Below are 19,867 nucleotides of genomic sequence, written 5' to 3' on the forward strand. Positions count from 1 at the left end.
AAAAAATTACATCTATGGGTGTTTAGAATCTTTAGTTCCTGGGATATTCCAGTCTTACATTGCTGGGAAATTATAGCTCGATCCCATGGCACTTTATACCACATATGTTTTCCATTAAGTAAAATATTTAGTCAGTATATCACCTAAGATTTGATATTTTTTATTTATTGAGCCCATAGTAAAAGTATACACTAAACATGTGCTTTACAGTACAGTAATTAGCATATAATTTTCAACGTTTCAATGAACTTTTACCATAAAATTTAAGAGGATTTTAATTGCAAGTAATAAGGATTGCTTGTTAATAGGCTGTAGATAATTAGAGAGCTATTTGCATTCAGTCCCCACAAATTTTCTTAGTGTTGCGAGCATCACTTAATTCATAACTTTGTCCCATGAGGATTAGTTAATCCCATTTAGTCACAGTAATAATAGATATGATGTTTTCTCTTTAGCTTTCTCACAGAGTTCCAATGATTCTTATGGAAGGATTATACCATTGATTAGTTTTATTTATTATAAATATGGTAGAGTATTTTTCTTGGTCTTTTGCTGTAATGTAGTACATTGTGGTAAGTAGTACTCAGAATCGTAGCTGGTAATTTTAGTCTTTGTAAAGTAAATTCTGTTTTGTATTGAATCTCATTAATTTTGATTCAATACCTTGTTGTTTGTCAGCTGATTTGACCTTTTTTGGAAAAGTCGTACCATGTGTGAGTCTGTGCAGTTTATACACTTTATTATATCCCTTTGCCTACTAGAGCTGTTTATTTTTAATGAGTGTACTTACAAATAATTTTTGGTTTAGTTTTATTGTATTTAGATATTCTTTAATATGTATGACTAATATATAATGTACTCTTAAATGTAAAATTCACACAATACAGAGAAGTTGCTTCTAAATTCAGCAAGGGTGACCAATTACTTAAAATTGAGGTATCAGTAAAACCTTTATATAGGTTAGTCTTAAGGATGAAGACTGGCTGAGTACATGATCATACAGTGGGAAGGCATTAGTAAGTTAAGGAGTCTACCAGGAGGCAGAAGAGCATGAAGAATGAACATTCAGCCAATTTTTCTGGAATGTATGGGAGGGAAAGCAGATTGCTGGAAATAAGGTTGGAGTGATATGCTAGACCCTGATTGTCAAGGATCTTAAAAGTGGGGTCTAAGAGACATGACCTTGCTGTGTCAGCATTTTTTAAAGTGTGGAACCATAAATGATTTAAGAACTATGTTTCAGTAAGGTGATCTCATTGTCTTCTGTTGCATGGGTAAATGTTGATAGAAGCTGCTAGAAAGTGGACACGTGGTGTTTCAGTGTTCAGGAGAGAACAAATTCTGAATTAGGACTGTGGTAGAAGAGGTGATGTTGTTAGGAAGGGGTGGTGCCCAGTGCTAGGAAATGATCAGAAGCAGAATTAGCTAGGGAAAGGCCCTAAGATTTGGTCACCAAGAAGAGTTTTGTTTATTTTAAAACTGTTTGAGAAGCAGATGGCCATATTTTAACATCAGGGAATGAGAACGTAGCCAATAACTAGAGTAAGAGGAAAGGCTTATTTCAAGAGATTTGAAGATGTGAGAAGTGCAGAGTCGTACATGAAGCCTTACCCTGATTCGCTCTCTCAGCACATAAACTCAGCTCTCACGAATAGAGACTGTATGGCAGGAGAAGGTCCTTTAGTTACTTGCCATTACCCTTGAAAATTACTGTTCTTTTTTAAAGATTTAAAAATGTAATATATTCAGAAAAACTTATTTTTCATTAACCTCAAACTTACCATTAATCTATACATAACCAACCACCTGGAGAAGAAGAAGCAAACATCTGCGAACTCATCAAAAGCCAAGAGAAGCCTCAGAACTGAATCGCCTTGGTGTTACATTGTCCACTGCTGCTCTTCCCTGTGTTCTTACCCCTTGAGCAGTTGGTCTCACAGAAGGGTGGTAATTTTCTCCGAACACAATTCTTTGGCTCTTTACTCAGTTTAATTAATTTATCTTCTGTAATGACTTTTCATGCTTGGCTAATACATCTTCAATTTAGAAATTTACTTTAATTGAAGCTTTATTTTCATTTTTTTAAAGAAATTCTGGTGAAGTAAGGTTTTGATTCTTTTTTATTTCTCTAACACTGAGAATTGAAACTAGGGCCTCATACTTGTTTACTGGGCTGTAAGTAAACTGTCCCTAGTCCTGATAATTTGTTCTAAATAGTCCAGTTTTCTATATCTTCCTTTTGTCTAGTGATATTATAGTGATGCTTTGTCTGCCAGTGTTTATGTGTATTGTGTTCTTTGTATTCCAACTAGTATAATTGCATAGTAAACAACATTCTCAACTTTGAGATGTATAGGTTGCTGATTGAGAGCCTGCCTAACAGATGCAAGATACCAGGTTTCCTCCCACTGATTGAACAAAACCTAACAGTAACAGAGAAAATAAATCAGTTTAATTCTAAAATGAAATAATCTATGCTTTGCTGAAAAAAAAAATGCTTCTTTTTTCTGTTTTTGTGCAACCTTTTCTTATTTTGACTTGATGAGTGCAAACTGGCTACAAACACGAGAGAAGGCAACATGGTACTGTGGGAGGCCCCCGAACACTGCTGTGGTTCCGTCACTGGGAAAGTGAGCAGACAAGACGGCTATTGCTGTGGACAACTGGTGTCCTAATGTTGCATGAATCTTAAAAGTTCTTATTAATAAAATCAAACCCGAGGCGAGTTATTGGGGTCCATGCTGGTAGATCAGAGAGACAGAACAAGCCACAGCTATCTCACCTCGCCAGATCCTCAGCTTGTCTTGTCTCCTCAGACTGGAGGCCTCTGAGTCCTCATCCGGAATGGGTCTCAGCTGAATTACTGCTCAAAAGCCTGAATGCTTAACCAGCCAAAATCTTCTAGTTTCTGGTCCTCATGCCTTATATATCTTTCTGCTTTCTACCACCACTCCCTGGGATTAAAGGCTGGCTTTCTGGGATTAAAGGCGTGTCACCATGCTTGGCTATTTCCAATGTGGCCTTGAACTCACAGAGATCCAGAGGGATTTCTATCTCTGGAATGCTAGGATTAAAGGTGTGAGTGCCACCATTTTCTAGCCTTTGTATCTAGTGGCTGTCTGTTCTCTGACCCCAGATAAATTTATTAGAGTACACAATATTTTGGGGAACACAATACCACCACATCCTAATAAAACTTTATTTTTGCATGTTAATATCTTTCTTTTGCCTTTAAAAATTAGATAATTAAATAAACAGTATGAACTCAAGCTGTAGAAAAAACAAGCACCATATATTAGCTTCTCTGTTAGTATCCTCATCTCCTCAGTACCATTTTACCCCTTGACATTGTCATATAACATTCTATATTGCACCCAAACTCCTTAAAAAAAAAAAAGATTTAGACAAGGTCTCTCATGTAACCCAGACTAGCTCCCAAGTGATGGTGCTTCTGTCTCATCCTCCTGAGTTCCAGGCTTATGGGCAGGTGCCACTATACCTAGCTTAAGTATTTGAACTGTATGAAAGTCTGAATAATAGGACCCCAGATTAATACTGCATCACTTTGTTCTGACCATATATTTATTATATTCTGTGTGTGTATCTATGTGTGGGTGTACACATGGCAGTATATATCTGTGGGAGTCATTACTCATTTTCTTCTATGTGAGTCCCAGGAATCAAACTCAGGTCATCAGACCTAGCAGTAAGCACCTTTACTGCTTAGCACCTGGCCAGCCTTAAAACAAACAAACAAAACCCCACTGATGTTTGAGGTCTGTATTCCTTGTTTCATTGAATTCAACTCAAATAATATCTTTTTTTTTTTGGCATTTATATGTAAGATAAAATGGTAAACTAAAGGGAATTGATTTTTTTTCAGTGATTTTTGTCTTGTGTATATGGCTGTGTATTTCACCTACCCTTTTACCCAGTCACATTCTTTCTGAGTTTTAACTTAGGAAATGTACTGTATAGTATCTTAAGTATAATGTTAATTTATGGAAATGTAAATTACTGGTTTCTTTTATAAACACATTATTGACACTTTTCTTTTCCTGTTGTTCATTGATGGCCTTCTAGTTTACATTTATCTTTCCTAACTATGTAGTTATTTTTTATGAGACAATAATATATAGAAATACCGCTAGAGAGGTCCCAAGAAATCCACAAAGATACCTCCACAATAGACTACTGGCAATGGTGGAGAGAAAGCCCGAACTGACCTACTCTGGTGATACAATGGCCAAACACCCTAACTGTCATGCTAGAAATCTCATCCAATAACTGAGGGAACCAGATGCAGAGATCCATGGCCAGACCCCAGGTGGAGCTCCAGGAGTCCAATTGGCGAGAAAGAGGAGGGATTGTATGAGCGAGAATTGTTAAGACCAAGATTAGAAAAAGCACAGGGCAAATAGACAAACAAATGGAAACACATGAACTATGAACCAATAGCTGAGGAGCCCCCAACTGGATCAGGCCCTCTGGATAAGTGAGACAGTTGATTAGTTTGAACTGTTTGGGAGGCACCTAGGCATTGGGACCGGGACCTGTCCTTAGTGCATGATCTGGCTGTTTGGAACCTGGGGCTTATGCAGGGACACTTGGCTCAGCCTGGGAGGAGGGGACTGGACCTGCCTGGACTGAATCCACCAGGTTGAACTGAATCCCCAGGGGAGTCTTTGCCATGGAGAAGATGGGAATGGGGGGTGGACTGGAGGGAAGGCAGGGGTAGCTGGGTGGGGGGTGGGGAGGAGGACAGGGGAATCTGTGGCTGATATGTAAAATCAAATTAAATTATAAAATAAAAAAATTTAAAAAATATAGAAATACCAAGCCAAACCACATAATACTACATAATAAATCATAATTTTGAGATGCATAGGAATTTATGTGTAAATATAGTAAAAAACAAACATTTTGAAATGTTTGTTGGGGTCTTGATCTGCACATGAGATTCTGTATTTTATTGTTAGTGTATTTCACTAATCAAAATATCTGAAATAATTTTATTTTTTATTTAAAACAGCACAATAAATATAATGTATTATATTTATTTTAGTATAATAGTCTATGAATTAAATTTGACTCAATAGTTTTAAACATGACAGTGTCAAGAAATACTTTCTAAATAAAGTTTACATAGAAAATTCTGTTTATTGTATAATTAGATAAACACTAATATAAACCTTTATTCATGAAAGTCTGTAATAGCCTAATGCTTCATTTAACTCTGCTTGCAAAGGGATTTGCTTGATCTAATAAATTATGCAGTCTTACATTTTTGACCTCATAACCCATGAGAATTTACTTAAATTGACTCTAGTGTTTGTCACATTAGAGAATAATGACTGTATCCAACTCCTGTAGTTTCATTTGAAATCAAATACTGAAAGGACTTACTGTCCTTTTTGCAAAGAAAAGAGTTGGGTCTGATAGAAGGATGGGTCCTTACTTGGGAATTTATTCTCCTGTTTCAAATTGGCAAAAAATGCTTAGATTATATTAGGAAAATGAATGTCCAGAGTAGCTAGTTATTTCTACAGACCTGGTTCTGCTGTTTTCAGGTTCATTCCTTTGTTCTCAATAGACAGCGGAAACTGGGTGGTTCTGAAGTCTGTGTGTAATTTTTCTGTATATACACACACCTATAATAAAGTTTATTATATACTGTAAGCTTGTATTATAGCTGAACTATTATTGATTGAAAGACACTTTCTTAAAAATGGTCAAGAAACCTGTTTAGTATGAAGTATGAACACCTTCCAACATATGTTTCATAGTTTTATTTGTATAAGTCAGGGTCAGTGATGATTAATAGCACCAACAATGAAAGAGAACTAGTATCTCAATATGCTACAGTGAAATTTATTTATAACCTAAGAACTCATTTCAGTAATTTCCCATTCAATATTCTTAAATTGTGATTGACTGTATGTAACAGAAACTGGAAGTAGATAAATAGGTGGGGACTCTCTCTTGCATTTTTAGCATTCATTCTTGCCTTAATTTATATAGTTATTGGAGTTTTGAGGACAAAGAGAAAAATATTTTACATATAAAGTCAAACCTTATTCACTGCTTTCACTGATACCCAATAGAAATTTAAAACCCTGAAGGGCTGGGTGAGGTGGTACACGCCTTTAATCCCAGTACTCTAGAGGCAGAGGTGGGCAGATCATTATTGAGTTCAAGGTTTTCAGACCTGCTGATACATCTTAGTAACATTCCTTGGTCATCATGGCTGCCTAAACTCCTTTGCACAGTCCCAGGGTGCTCTCTAGGGAGCAGTGCTCAGCTAGTTAAGAATCAATGGTGTGGTGGAGAGAATTTTAGATATCTGGATTTAGATCTCTTTCTCCTCAATTCTTCCTTACGTAATCTTATATCCTCTCTGAACATGAGTCTATTAGTTTCATTTCCTGTCGGGGTGATAAAAATACTTTGCTAAAGAGAACTTAGTGGAGAAAGGGTTCAGAAAGGATGTATTTTAGCTCTCAGTTCCAGGTTACAGTCCATTACTGCAGGGAATCCACAGCAGAAGGGGCTTGAGAAGGATGGTGACATCACATCCATAGTCACGTGTAGAAAGAGTGAAAGCACACATTTTTGTAGTCAACTGGCTTGATCCTTGGGGTTTTTTTGTGTTTGTTTTTGTTTTCTGCATTTCAAGACAGGATTTCTGTGTAGCTTTGGAGCCTGTCCTGGAACTCACTCTTTAAACCAGTCTAGCCTGGAACTCACAGAGAAATGTCTGCATCTGTGTGGTTGATATATTGTGTATCCTAATAAACTTATCTGAGATTCAGAGAACAGAACAGCCACTAGATTAGACATAGAGGCCAGAAAAGGGTAGCACATGCCTTTAATCCCAGCATTCCAGAGGTAGAGATCCATCCAGATCTGTGAGTTCAAAGCCACACTGGAAATAGCCAGGCATGGGGGGACACATCTTTAATCCCTTGAGACCTTATGTCTTGCTTGAGAAAGACATATGTCTTTAATCCCAGGAAGTGATGGCAGGAAGCAGAAAGGTATATAAGGCATGAGGACCAGGAACTAGAGGCTTTTTAGGCTTTTTAAGCTTTTAGCAGCAGTTCAGCTGAGAGCCATTCGGATGAGGACTTGGAGGCTTTCAGTCTGAGGAAACAGGATCGGCTTAGAAGTTGGCCAGGTGAGGTTGGATGTGGCTCATTCTGTTTCTCTGATCTTTCAGCGTTCACCCCAATGCCTGGCTCCGGGTTTGTTTTTATTAATAAGACCTTTTAAGATTTCTGTTACACATCTGCCTCTTCAGTGCTGGTGTTAAAGGCATATGCCACCACCGACTGGCTAGCTCTCTCCTTTGATACAGTCCAAGAAGCAAATCCTACTTTTAGACAGAATCTTCCCACATCCATTCATATAATTAAGACAGGCCCTCACAGACATTCGTACAGGCCAACCTAGTTTAGACACCCTTCACTGAGACTCTGTTTCCAAGTAATTCTAGATTGGGTCAAGTTGCCAATTAAAACTATCACATTCAGGTTTATCATCATAAAACTAGCACTTTGGTAAAAAGTGAATGAGGTCTCCCATAAACATGGATGCAAAAAGCTTAAATAAAATGTTAGAACACAAAAGAAAATAGCTAGTAAAATGAACTATGCAAACAAATTTTAAATGTTACTATTAGCAAATAGAGTTTATGTTAGGAATTCAAGGTTAGTTTGACATTTAAAAAGGTGGTTAATGCAAAAAGTGGATGTACAGGCATGAACATGTGTAGTGCCAGATTCTAGAAAAGACCAAGGCAGAAACTTCAGTAAATTCACAAGTTGGCGCTAATCTAGGTGACATTGTGAAACCCCTGTCTTAAAGCAAATAGTTAATATAGTATGCTAATTTTAAAAAGGGAGAACTGTATGATCATCTTGATAGTAAAAAATACAATTGACAAAAATCTCTTCACAAAAACCATTCAGAAATTAGAAATAGAAGAGTTCTTCCTCAAGCCAACAAAATATAACTATGAAAAACCTTTAAGCTTGAGAAAAATCAAAGTTGTCCTTAACTACTGCTTTTGTTCCATTCTGTACCAAAGGGTTTGCATTACAATACAAACCAAGACAAGGAGGAGGTGGAGAGCTGCTTTTAAGAGCTCCTGGTGCTCTTTCAGAGGACCTTGTTTCAATCCCCAGCACCTATATGGTGGCTCACAACTGTCTGTGACTCCAGTCCCTGAGGGTCTGACCCTCCTCTGGCTTCCAAGTGCACTAAGTATGAGCCTTGTGGACACACACACACAGAGAGAAAAAATCTCCATTGGTATAAATACATTTTTTTCAAGTTAAAAAGAAAAACCAAGATAAAAAAATTTAAGGCAAAAGGAATTAGAGGGGAAGAAAGTAAAAACTGACATTTGCTGATATTATGTTTTTCTTTTTCTTTGTTTCTTTAATTCATTTTATTTGTGGGAGTATTTTTTCTGGTTTGAGATGAGATGATCTCAAACTTGTGATGCTCTATTCCAAGTACAAGAATAAAAATGTGAGTCACACCAGGCTTTAAAATAGTATTTTTATGGTAATGGGGATTATACCAAGGGTCTTACACGTGCTAGGCAGGCAGTCTATTTTTGTCTGAGCTGCATCTCAAGGCTCCAACAATATCATCTTGAGTGAGGAAATCCTAAGAATTCTTTACATATGAGTTACTAGACACAAAATTCAGTTGCAAGATCAGAGAATTTAAGATTATGCAAAACTGAAACTATATTTTCATATTCTAACAATAAGCACTATAAAATTAAATTATTAAAGCAACATTCCCTGTAATGACACAATAAAATTCTTTGTATTAAAAAATAAACATAATGCTGGTATAAAAATTATAAAACATTACTAATAGAAATTAAAGAAAATGAGAGGCAATAAGAAGTTTTAATAAAGTAAATATTAAATTCAGTTTAGTATAGGATGCTAATAATCCAAACCTGATCTGCAGATTTGCTGTTTGTGTTCGCTATTCAAAGTTCTAGCATTTGTTTTTTCAGAAAATGTTAAGCTGATACTTTAGAATAAGTGGAAATACAAAGATACTAGAATGTTGTTAACAATGACCTATTGTTTTTACAAATCATTTCAAACTTCAACATCATAAAATAGCATGTAGTATTAAAAAGTTTGGTGGATAAAGAATGCAGGCATTATATAAGAAAATTCAGCCTAAGACATTGAATAAAAATGAAAAAAGTTATAATGAAAAATAGTTTGCAAAAGATGTGTCTAAAGTTAATAGCATAAGAAAACATGCTTATGCATTAGATGGCCTGAGAAATATAGGTGTCCACACCAAAAGATATGATAAGCAGGATGTGATCACCTAGGTAGATGAGGAAGACGATGTAGAGGCATGGCTCAGCCTATGGTATTGGAGCCCAAGGTGGTTAACCAAGGGCAGAGAGGGGGCTTTAACAGATGCAGGATATAGCATGTCAGTCTGAACACAGTGAGGACGTTTTTGTCAGGTGGTTGATGCTGAAGCAAAATTGAACTGGGTTGGGTGTCCGCACAGTGGCAAGGCTCATGTGTAGTGTTCGAGGGTTAGCCTGGGGAGGAAGAGGCCTGGCCTGGATTGTCAGAGCCTGAGCAATATGTAGAAAATATTCATGTCGAAGTCTCAGTAGGAGATGATGAGCCTGTCAGGTGAGTAAGTCATCTGTGTTTGGGATGGAACAGGCTGCTTTGATGGGACTTTGATCTCATTTCCAAAGGTCAAATAAGTGTGTAGGTTATGAACAAGAGCCTGATTACTCTTTAATTAAGGGGATTACAAATCACAGAACAGAAAACTGGAATGAATCTTATGGCTAACTGTTTTTGTTTTTAATATATACTGATACTAAGTAAATAGTTGAATGTAGAGATAAATGTAAATCTATGCATATGAATATACTTATATTTATTCTGTAGTTTCATTCACTGAGACTTACAGTGGTCTCATCCTTGTAGTGATGATTGCGGCTAGAGTCCTGATAAAGCTTTGGAGACAGAACTTTTCCATTCAAACCAGGATGCTGTGGAACAATGGGTACATCAAAGGCTGTGGTAGGAAAGTTGTCAAGTGAGCTTGCAGCACCTTGCTGTACTATAAAGTCAAGAAGTGCTTGAAGAATGAGGACCTATAAGAAGGAATGCTCGAAAGGACTTCTACTCCCCAAGTCAGTCGATATTTGAACATCAAAATATGTGATAGTAAATGATAAGATGCTAAATAAATAATAAGGGAGACCTTATCCCTATACATAAATGAACAAATAGAAAGCTGGAGAATGATAGCCTGTAGTTCTGAACGGCCTCAGAAAATACTAAGTACAAAGAGAAATAGAATCATTTATAGTAAAGAAGCTTGGTAGACACTATGCAGTGAAGTGATCAAAATGAGCACTACCCATGAGACAGACAAGCTGGTTCCCCTGGAAAATGTGATATGACACCTGAGAATATCATAGCCTCGCTAATAATATCTAACCTGAGTCAAATCATGTAGAAATGCTAGACAAACCCAGATCAGGACACATTCTACAGAATTGGTCTTAAAAGTCTAATGAAATAAGGACTTGAAATTTAAGAAAAGAGCAAGGAATCTTTCCATATTGAAGTAGAATAAAAAGACAATAACTTAATGCAAGGCATGAAATTGAGCTGGATCCTTTCATGTAAAGATTCCTTGGGTAATTGCTGAACCTTGAGCAGTTGCAAATTGGGTCATAGTTAGATTGTTAATACTTAAGACAAGCTCCTTAACTAATTAATAGGAAACACACATTCCATTTGGGGTTTGTTGAGTATCATTTTGGGTTTGTAACTTTTCTACCAATATGAGATTTATTCAGAATCAAAATGGAATGAGGTAACTGGCTCTCTAAATAGTTTAATTGGGCTTAAAACTTACATGGATTTTAGTTTCCCTTCTTTGGTGTGGTAGGATGCCTTGCTCAGTCTTGATGTAGTGGGGAGGGGCTTGGCTCTGACTCAACTGAGTGTACCAGACTTTGCTGACTCCCCATGGGAGCCCCTACCCTTTTGGAGGAGGGGATGGAGGGTGGGCTGAGGATAAGGCTGGGGGAGCGGGAATAGGGATGAGAGGGGGATCTGTAGTTGGTATGTAAAATAAATTAAAAAATTTCTTAAAATAAAACTTGTGTGGACAAGGAGAACCTTAGCATAAAGGAAATAGCGGGCAAGTGACATTGTGTGTCAGAAGTATAGAGTAAAAGGTGAAAAAATGAATAATTGCAGCAATATGCAGCATGAACAAAGTAAGAATGGAAAATTGTGGAGTTTTTGTGTTGGGATTCATTAATATAAGCAGTGTCTACTGGTAGTGAAAACAGAAATTCCATTAGGTACTTGAAAAACTTTGGTTTTGTTCCAGCATCTAGAGGTATCTCATGTACCCCTAGGTTTACACATCCTCCTTTGGAGAGTACTACTGTCCAAGGAATGGGGTACTACCGAAGTATTTAGAATAAGATTTTGATGCCCACAGATTGCAAAAATAATAGATCATATATGCATATCTTTTTATTATAAATTTGAAGATGAAAAGTATTTTCAATAATGACACCACCCCAAAGTGCCAAGTAGCAGTGACCTTTACAAAAGACTTGGTTGAGTGTGGTAGTGGCAAAGTCAGAGGTTGTTCAGGAAGAAACATATTTGCGGTCTGGGACTTAGTTTGTGTCAAGGTCAAGGAAGGAGTATTCAGAGATAAGACCTATATTTCTTTCTTGCATGCCTACACAGATGATTGACTCTTTGTCACAGAAAGTGGGGATTTAATGGAAATCAGCTGTCTTTGAAATTTGTATTTTTATATACCTTTTAAACAATTGTATTGTAGTAAAAAATCATCTCAACTCAAGTTTACAAACCACAGTGCTTTAACGTTAAAGAGTAGAGGCTTAAAGAAAATGTGGTGGCATATTTCCTTTCACTTCCATTCCTATTACATTGGCTTGAATTTTTTAACTGTTAGAATTTCAGTGGAATGGCCTACTATTGAGTAACATTACTTTTTCCATTAAAAATTTAGTACTAATTAGTCAATATCATTCAAGTTTACGAAAGAATCTAAAGAAATACAAAAATCAAGTCATTGTTTTTGAGCAAGTAGGTTTTGCTGCTCTATGCGGTGTTCAGGAGAAGTAACAGGTTAAACAGGGGCTCAAATGATCACAGGTAATTCCTGTCTTTCGTTCAACTTCAACACTTGACTACGAACATTATAAATGACTATTTTTCCTTTTCAAACTGACTCACTTTAAAATGATGTATGAAATACTATGTGTTTTGCATGTCCTGTTATAATGAGAAAGGTCATATAGTATCATTTACATAATCTCTAGCCAGAAATGAACTCAGTAATATCTTTGGTATAACATATACATTATCTGAGGTTTAAAACTCTCATTATTCATGAAAGTTAATTTTACAGTGGGTGTGAATGATCTATCTTATGGCTGGATTTTTGATCATTTTATAAAATAATATGGAGCAAAGCCTGCTCAAATAGCAGGAAAACCAGTAAAGAGTGATGCATTTCCCTGACTCTCTGTATACCCGATTGGATCTTGATTGATGGCAATCATTTGTCTTTGTCAAAAAAAAGAGAAAAATTCAGACATTGAAATAGGAGTGCTATCAAACTTTCTACAATGGCAGTAAGATTCTATTAATGTGGCCTTAGAGTATTAACTGTCTCTGTTGGGAAATGATGAAGAATGTTAATTTTTTCCTTGAGCATATTTAAGTGCAAAATGCATTATTTTGTCTTCTGTTGGGATTAAAAGAATACTTTTGATTTATGATAGACTGGAATTGATGAAAGCAAAAAAAAGTTTAAAATGATGAAAATGGAAGTAGATATTAGTCCATTTATTTTTTCACAATGAAATAATAAAAATTTAGTATAGTGTCATAAAATCTTTACTACTGTACTCTAGCTTACATTGGACCTTGAAAGGTTGACTGGAAGAGGGTTGAAGCAAAAGAGAAAAGCTTTTACCTAAGTATCTTATCTGTGGAATTCCTTTTTTATTCCCAAATAGGAGGACAAACAGAATTTCAGACAAACTTATGTATATTACTCAAAATATCTATGAATCATCTTGTTACAATACATGATATAAAGAAAACATGAGAACTGTAATGTATATGAAGACAGTTGGTAAATAGCATTTTGATACCAGAACAATTGCTTTCTGTCCTAATTTTTGCAGTGAGAAATATATCTTACGTACTGTAAATATTTTAAGTATGATTGTGTAATTTAAATTTTATTTTTTGAAAAATGTTTATAGCTTAATTATAGTATTTTGAATAATGAACTTGTCTTTAACTTTATATTTGAAAGTCATTCAAGGTATGTTTTCTAGAAAATATTTTCATTATTAACCATTCTGTTGTTAGTTTTAATAATTTTAACATTAATACTACAAACCTGAAATGAATTAAAGCTTGTTATGTCATTTATTAAAGAATTTTATGATATTTTATAGTACTTTATTATTTGTATTCCTGCTATTAATTTTCAGCGCAGGTTGTCTTTCGTTTTATGCTCCATTGAAACTGATCAGTAATACACCCACCAAAGGGGTTTTTGTATCTACCTTTAAAATGTTCTTCTGATGTTCTTCCAAATTTGTTTTCTGAGGCTTAGGTGAGAAAATGACAGTAAATTTATATTTTATTTTTACAAGACCATATGATTGAGATATTTGCTATTGATATTTGTGTTTTGACAAAAGATGGTCATAAAGTTTAAATAACATGAATTTACCATCTTTTTTTAAACATTATTTTTTAATAAGTGAAATGATCTTTTAAAATGTAAAGTATTATAATATTTATAAGAAATAACATTTATTCTGTTAGACTAAAATTTAAGTATATTAAATATCAAGTTTTATAGACTTTTAGGTATTTTGATACTGTCGTTTAGAATTTTTTTGTCTGCCTGGTAATTCCATTCTACATGTTGAAGTAGTAATAACTTAAGCTTGTCTAATATGAGGCAATGAAGTGCTGTTTTGCTAACAGTGGTATTCCTGGTTGCTTTCTTTCCATGAATACTTCTTTCCATGTGTATTTGATTCTGAAGTCTAATGTCGGTTTTCTCTGTAAATTAGTTACTGGCTTACTTATTTTCTTCATTCATATTTAACAAATAATTTTATACAGAGCTATATAATTTTATGTTTATGTTGGTCATATGAAAAAAAGTTTCTCTTTTTCTAAAAATGTTTCTACATTATAGCTTCTTCATTTATTGAAGTACAAAGTGGCTGTTGGCTTCCCTGTTGCCTTCACCTTGTCAGTTGTGTGATATATGCATATTGTTTTTTCTGCATAGATACATCTTAAAGATTGTCAAAAGGCATGGCCCACACAGTTTAAAAAACTTTTCCAGAGATTGTTTTACTCTCTCCTCTCTTGACCAGTCAGTATCCCTTGTCTATGGGCTTCCCCAGCCATAATGTTCTGAGGTATCAATTTATACATTTTTCCATTTGTGTCTTTCAAAACTTTTGGTTTCCTTAATTATAAAGAACTCTGAGAAGTAAACAGTATATAGCAAATGACCAATAAGAAGGGATCAGTGTTTCTTATGGAACCTATTTCAAAATTATCTTTACAATGTTTGACATTTTAAATTTTAACGTATTTAATTGACCTATAAAATGTTTATGTATTTATAATGTAGTACATGATGTTTTAAAAAAATTATGCATTACAAATTGGCTAAATTGAGCCAAGTAACATATATATTACCTCATATTTATTTTTTATGGATTTGACATGTTTTAATTTCTTAGCATTATCTATTTTCATTTTATTAACATTTTTATATATACATTGTTTGTAAAAAATATATATGGCTTATAAATATATAAAAACATTAATTTTAATATTTATTCCAAATAGTTAAACACATTTTGGTTAAAATTGTCATAGGAATATTTTTATTGTACCTTTGAATAGAGGTGGATAATCTTTACTATATTACTTCAGTCCATATAGCAAATGGGGAAAAAAAACTAGAACAAAAAGCACAGGTTTCTGAGAAGAAACACACAAGACCTTCTATGAGTTGCAAGGAAAGTGAATAGTGTTTTTATTGGGTTTCTTTGGTTGTAAGGGATATTAAGAGATTAGGAGAACATGTAGATTATATGGGAAATATATTCCTTAGTTGGAATTACTTATACTAAAATGGACCTTTATACATTCTTCAATTATCTAATAGGGATCTGATTTACTGGAAAGTAGAAATCTTGGAAAGGTTATCTAGTGCTTTGATTTCTTTGTTCTGTTCAATGTATAATTTCTTCTGTGCTCTTATATCTTCATTGCTTTTTTTTGAAAGATAATTATTTGAGAAATATATATGATCATATACAGCCCCCGTCATTCCCTCTGGCTCTCCTGATCCTCCATAAGATATCTACCTCCTGACTGTACACTAAGCTTAGTTAGTGCTGCCCATTTGTGTGTGGGTGCGGGGCCATCCAAATGGAGCATGAGAAACCTATCAGTGGCCACATCCTCAAAGTTAAGAATGATTCTCCTTTTATCAACAATCATCAATTGACAGTTGCTCCTCAGTAAGGGGTGGGTCCAGGCGACCATCTACCCCATCTGTTCAGGAAGTTTGGCTTGATCATTGTTCTAGTGGAGGTCTTGTGCAGTAAACATAGGTATTGTGAGTATGGGTACCATAGCCATGCCAGTTACAGAATACAGCAGTTCATAGCACTCCTTACCATCCTCCAAGTCTTAAGTATTTTCTGCCTTCTCTGTTCCCTGAACCTTGGTGAAGGGTGAGAGGTTGGATTGATAAAGATATCCCATTTAGGCCTGAGACTCAGTCTGTTTTTAGCACTCTGAACAGTTATGTATCTTTATACCAGGTGCAGGCCAATTTATGAAGAACCTTCTCTCACTCAAACTGAGACTATTCCCAGTCCTGAGCCATATCCAGTCCATCTTCTCTGTTACTGATAAATCATTTCATTGAAATCAGGTTCTGAAATGTGATAAAATTGAATACTGTATTATACAATTATACAGTATACTCACAAATTATATAGGACTTAAGAAAAATAATAATGAACTCTGAGGAAAACAAGAACTTAATAAGACATAGGATGTTATTGATCATTCACCATTCTTGAGCCATTATCATTTAGGAAAAATGAAGTCCGTGTGTGTGTGTGTGTTTATGTGTGTGTATGCACATTATATATAATATTCTTCTGTTTTGTGCATATGCTCTTGTTAGTACTTAACTGAATTATTTCTTTAATCAAATTCTGTAAAGTTCTTGTTTTATCCCTACCTTCAAAATAAAAGGTCAAGGTGTAGAAATACTACTTCTTTTCTCAAAATTAACTAATGATTGGACCTAAATAAAAAAGAAGCTTGAATACCATTGTATGTAAAAATTCATTGTAGAATTGTTAATGCAACAAATATATAGAGCCATATCAAAATTTTGAATCAGTAAAATTGTATGAGAAAACTGGCAAGGTTTTTTTTGCTAGTTATTCTATTTAATTATTCTAAATAAATAATTTAGTTATTCTATTATAGTGATGTGATTACAGAAATATGAAAAGGATTCTCATTGATAACTATTATTGTTGATTGCAATCTTTTCATTTATTTTTTCAGGATACAATAAAATATAGGTTCTAGCCAGTGTTTGACAAGTACGCTACCATTGAGCTAGGAGAACCCCTCTGTCCCCAGTCCAGGTATACAGTGTGAAATGTTTGAGGTTTTTCTACTGGTGAATATTAAGCATGCTTCTAATTTTTTTTTATTAAAAATGTGATATAATGTGGTGGAATACATAGTTAAAAGTGAAACAGCTAAGTCAATCATATGGTGTATAGTAAAAATTCACTGTTGTCAAAATGCCCTGGTGGAGTAAGGCTCTTTGTCAGGCAAGAATTGCCAATAATGAATTGCCAATAATGATCTGTTCTTATGAAAGGTTCTTGAGCCAGCCAGGAATCTACCTTTTCTCAAAGACATGAGTCCATCCTCTTCAAATATGTGTTTGAAGTGCAATTCAGCCTGCTTTGCAGCAGGAATAATGCTAGGAGAGGTGAAATTAACCTGCAGCTGTCACAGGCAACATTTTCGGAATCCAGGGTTTCTTTTGGACAGAAGCATCCTCTGTTTCCCACATAACATAAGTAAACTGTCTACAATTGTATAGAACTTTATCTAGCATTTTGGTTCTGTATTAGGTTGGTTGTAAACTTATTTTCACATGCCCAGTTTTCTGCCCCAAACCCAGATCTTTAACACAAGTGTTGAAAACAGTGACCTTTGCACTGTAAAACCAACTATCGAATTACTTAAATCTTTCAGTCCCTTCCCTTCCAACTCAGTGTCCTTGTAGCCCATAAAATGTGACAGGATAAAGAGAAATAAAGCCATGATAACTTCTTTCCTGTGCATTTGTCAGAGCTTAGTCACCTGTAATTCTGTGTTAACCCAGGTGTTCTTGGTTCCCATCTCGACAAATCCATCTGTTCTGGAGTTCTGTGTTCATCTTACTGACCAAAGGCCTCAGCATTGTCCCCAGGGCAGCTGCCAAATCATTGCTTTCTGTCTGCTCCCAGGAGAAATGTGCAATGAGGAAATAAAAGAATTAATTCCATACATTTTATTGAGCAGTGTTCATTGAGATTTCTGAGGGCCTGGAAATAATAAGATCTTGAACACATAATACACAGACAGTTGTATGAAGTATAGTAAGAGTAATATATATTTAAAAAAATAAAACATCAAAGTAATAGCATTTTTAAGGTGGCAGGGATTTACATATTCCTTAATTCAGCACATTTATTTTTTTAGATGAGGGGACTGAGGCCCAAAAAGGTTTAAAGGGTGTTTGGGTAGATCTAACAGGTAACAAATTCTGAAATTAGAGCTACAATCTAGATAATTTTTCTCTCCATCTGGTGCCTTTTTCCCCTTACACTGTCTGTCTTGCTTTCATAGTACAATTAGAGAGGGACACAACCTGTTTCTTTTGATGTATGTGTGAACACATGGCATACAATATACAAAGTACTGCTAAGCAATAAATAAAATATACTTAGGAAGTACATAGTCTTTTATAATAAAAATTGGGGTAAATAGGTTAGATGGTAGAGAAGAACAAATATAAAAGGAAAATTTAAATCTCCATAAAATAATGTCTTTCAGAGCAGTTGTTTGTGATCATTGTGGTCATAATTTTTATACAATTTTTAAAATAATTTTTGCTGAAAGTTATTTTTAACAAGTTTTTAAAAGTACATTTACTTACTTACTCTGTGTGTGTGTGTGTGTGTGTGTGTGTGTGTGTATGTTTCTCCATGTTAGCACATAGAGCACAACACGTGTTGGAGGTCAGAGAACAATTTGCTGGAGGTGGTGCTTTCCTATCATGTAGGACTTGGGGATTGAATTCAGTTTGTCATTCTTGGTGGCAAACCTACTGAACTATCTCATTGGCCCAGTTATTTAAAAAAAAAAAAAATCTTTTGCTTTCTTTATCATTGCTCCATTTTATTTCTCTACAAAGTATGGAAGGACACTGGAAAGGAAGAAGGCCAATGAAAGAGGTTGCTGTTGAGTGTTTAATGCAGCATAATACAGTGAAGTTTCTTCAAAGAAAAAGCAAAAGTAGTATTTTCTTTTTAAAATCAGAGTGATTTTTGTAAACCTAGGTATCTATTCATAATCTCAGAATTGAAAATACATGTCAAAATATAGTACCAGTGTGCCTTTCATGTAATATGCAAACAATATTTTTATTTAAATTATATTCATTAGCAGTGTGTGTGTGTCAATATTTGTGTATAACTTATCTATTGTAAAATAATCTACACAACTGAAGGTCCTTGAATAACTTTATTTCATTTTACCCAGATTGTGAGAGCAGAATCACTTTAACTTGGGGGTATATTAACTATATCCAAGGAAGAATGACTGGAATGAGGACATGTATACTTAGAGTTCTGATATAATTTGTTAGTGTAGACTAGATGGTAGGCATTGTTCTAAAAATCTGTAGTTGTTACATAGAGAAAATAAATAAAAGATGTTTTCAATCTTAGACCTAATGCTATTATTAATGTATACATCTTTAATTATAGCCAACTTCTGTATCCTTGCCAACAAAAACAATAATGGTAATTATAAATCTATCTAGTGACAAATATATTAATTATAAAAGGGTTGGAAACTATAGAATATGAAATCCCAACTATGTAGATGTGCTTCCTGTGCTAGCCTTCTGGGGGTATTTCACACTTAGGGATAGGTGTTTATTACACAGCCTCCTTCTGAGATTGTGAAGGCTTGCTGAATGTTTTCTAAGTCATTTGTAGGTGAGCAGGTGTTAAGCTTTTCCATACTTGATAAAAGCCTATTCATTCCCCCTTGAGAATGATTCAACTCTTTGTGAAGAGAGTGAGAGAAAAAGTTAAAAAAAGCCACATCAGCTTCCAATTGTCAAAATTCAGTTTTTAAAAACTCAAGACTTTTCCCCAATGGGTTTCCAGATTGCAGAACATATGGACTCTATCTTCTGGGTAAAATACTTTCATTTTCCTTTTGAATTACCTTTAAGACTTCATCCTGAGAGGAAAAGTGTAAAATGGAAACATAAGGTATTTAAACATCATGTACGGCTCTGTGATTCCTTTCTTTTTCAATTTGGATTGATAATAGCTTTATAAAGTATGGGGAAGATGCTTAAAAAAATAAAAATTTCACACATTTCCTGGACTAAGATTGTATAAGGAGTTCTT

At 34.8% G+C, this 19,867-nt stretch overlaps 1 protein-coding gene and 1 pseudogene across 2 annotated transcripts in view; one reads left to right on the forward strand and one right to left on the reverse strand.

Moving 5' to 3' along the window:
- The window catches only part of Lrba (LPS responsive beige-like anchor protein), a 571,922-nt gene that overhangs the window by 272,448 nt on the left and 279,607 nt on the right, over positions 1-19,867 (forward strand). The window lies entirely within an intron of this gene.
- The window catches only part of LOC143273789 (antiviral innate immune response effector IFIT1-like), a 54,090-nt pseudogene that overhangs the window by 24,995 nt on the left and 9,228 nt on the right, over positions 1-19,867 (reverse strand).

The sequence above is a fragment of the Peromyscus maniculatus genome, chromosome 6 (assembly GCF_049852395.1).
Source record: "Peromyscus maniculatus bairdii isolate BWxNUB_F1_BW_parent chromosome 6, HU_Pman_BW_mat_3.1, whole genome shotgun sequence".
In the NCBI taxonomy this organism is placed as follows: Eukaryota; Metazoa; Chordata; class Mammalia; order Rodentia; family Cricetidae; genus Peromyscus; species Peromyscus maniculatus.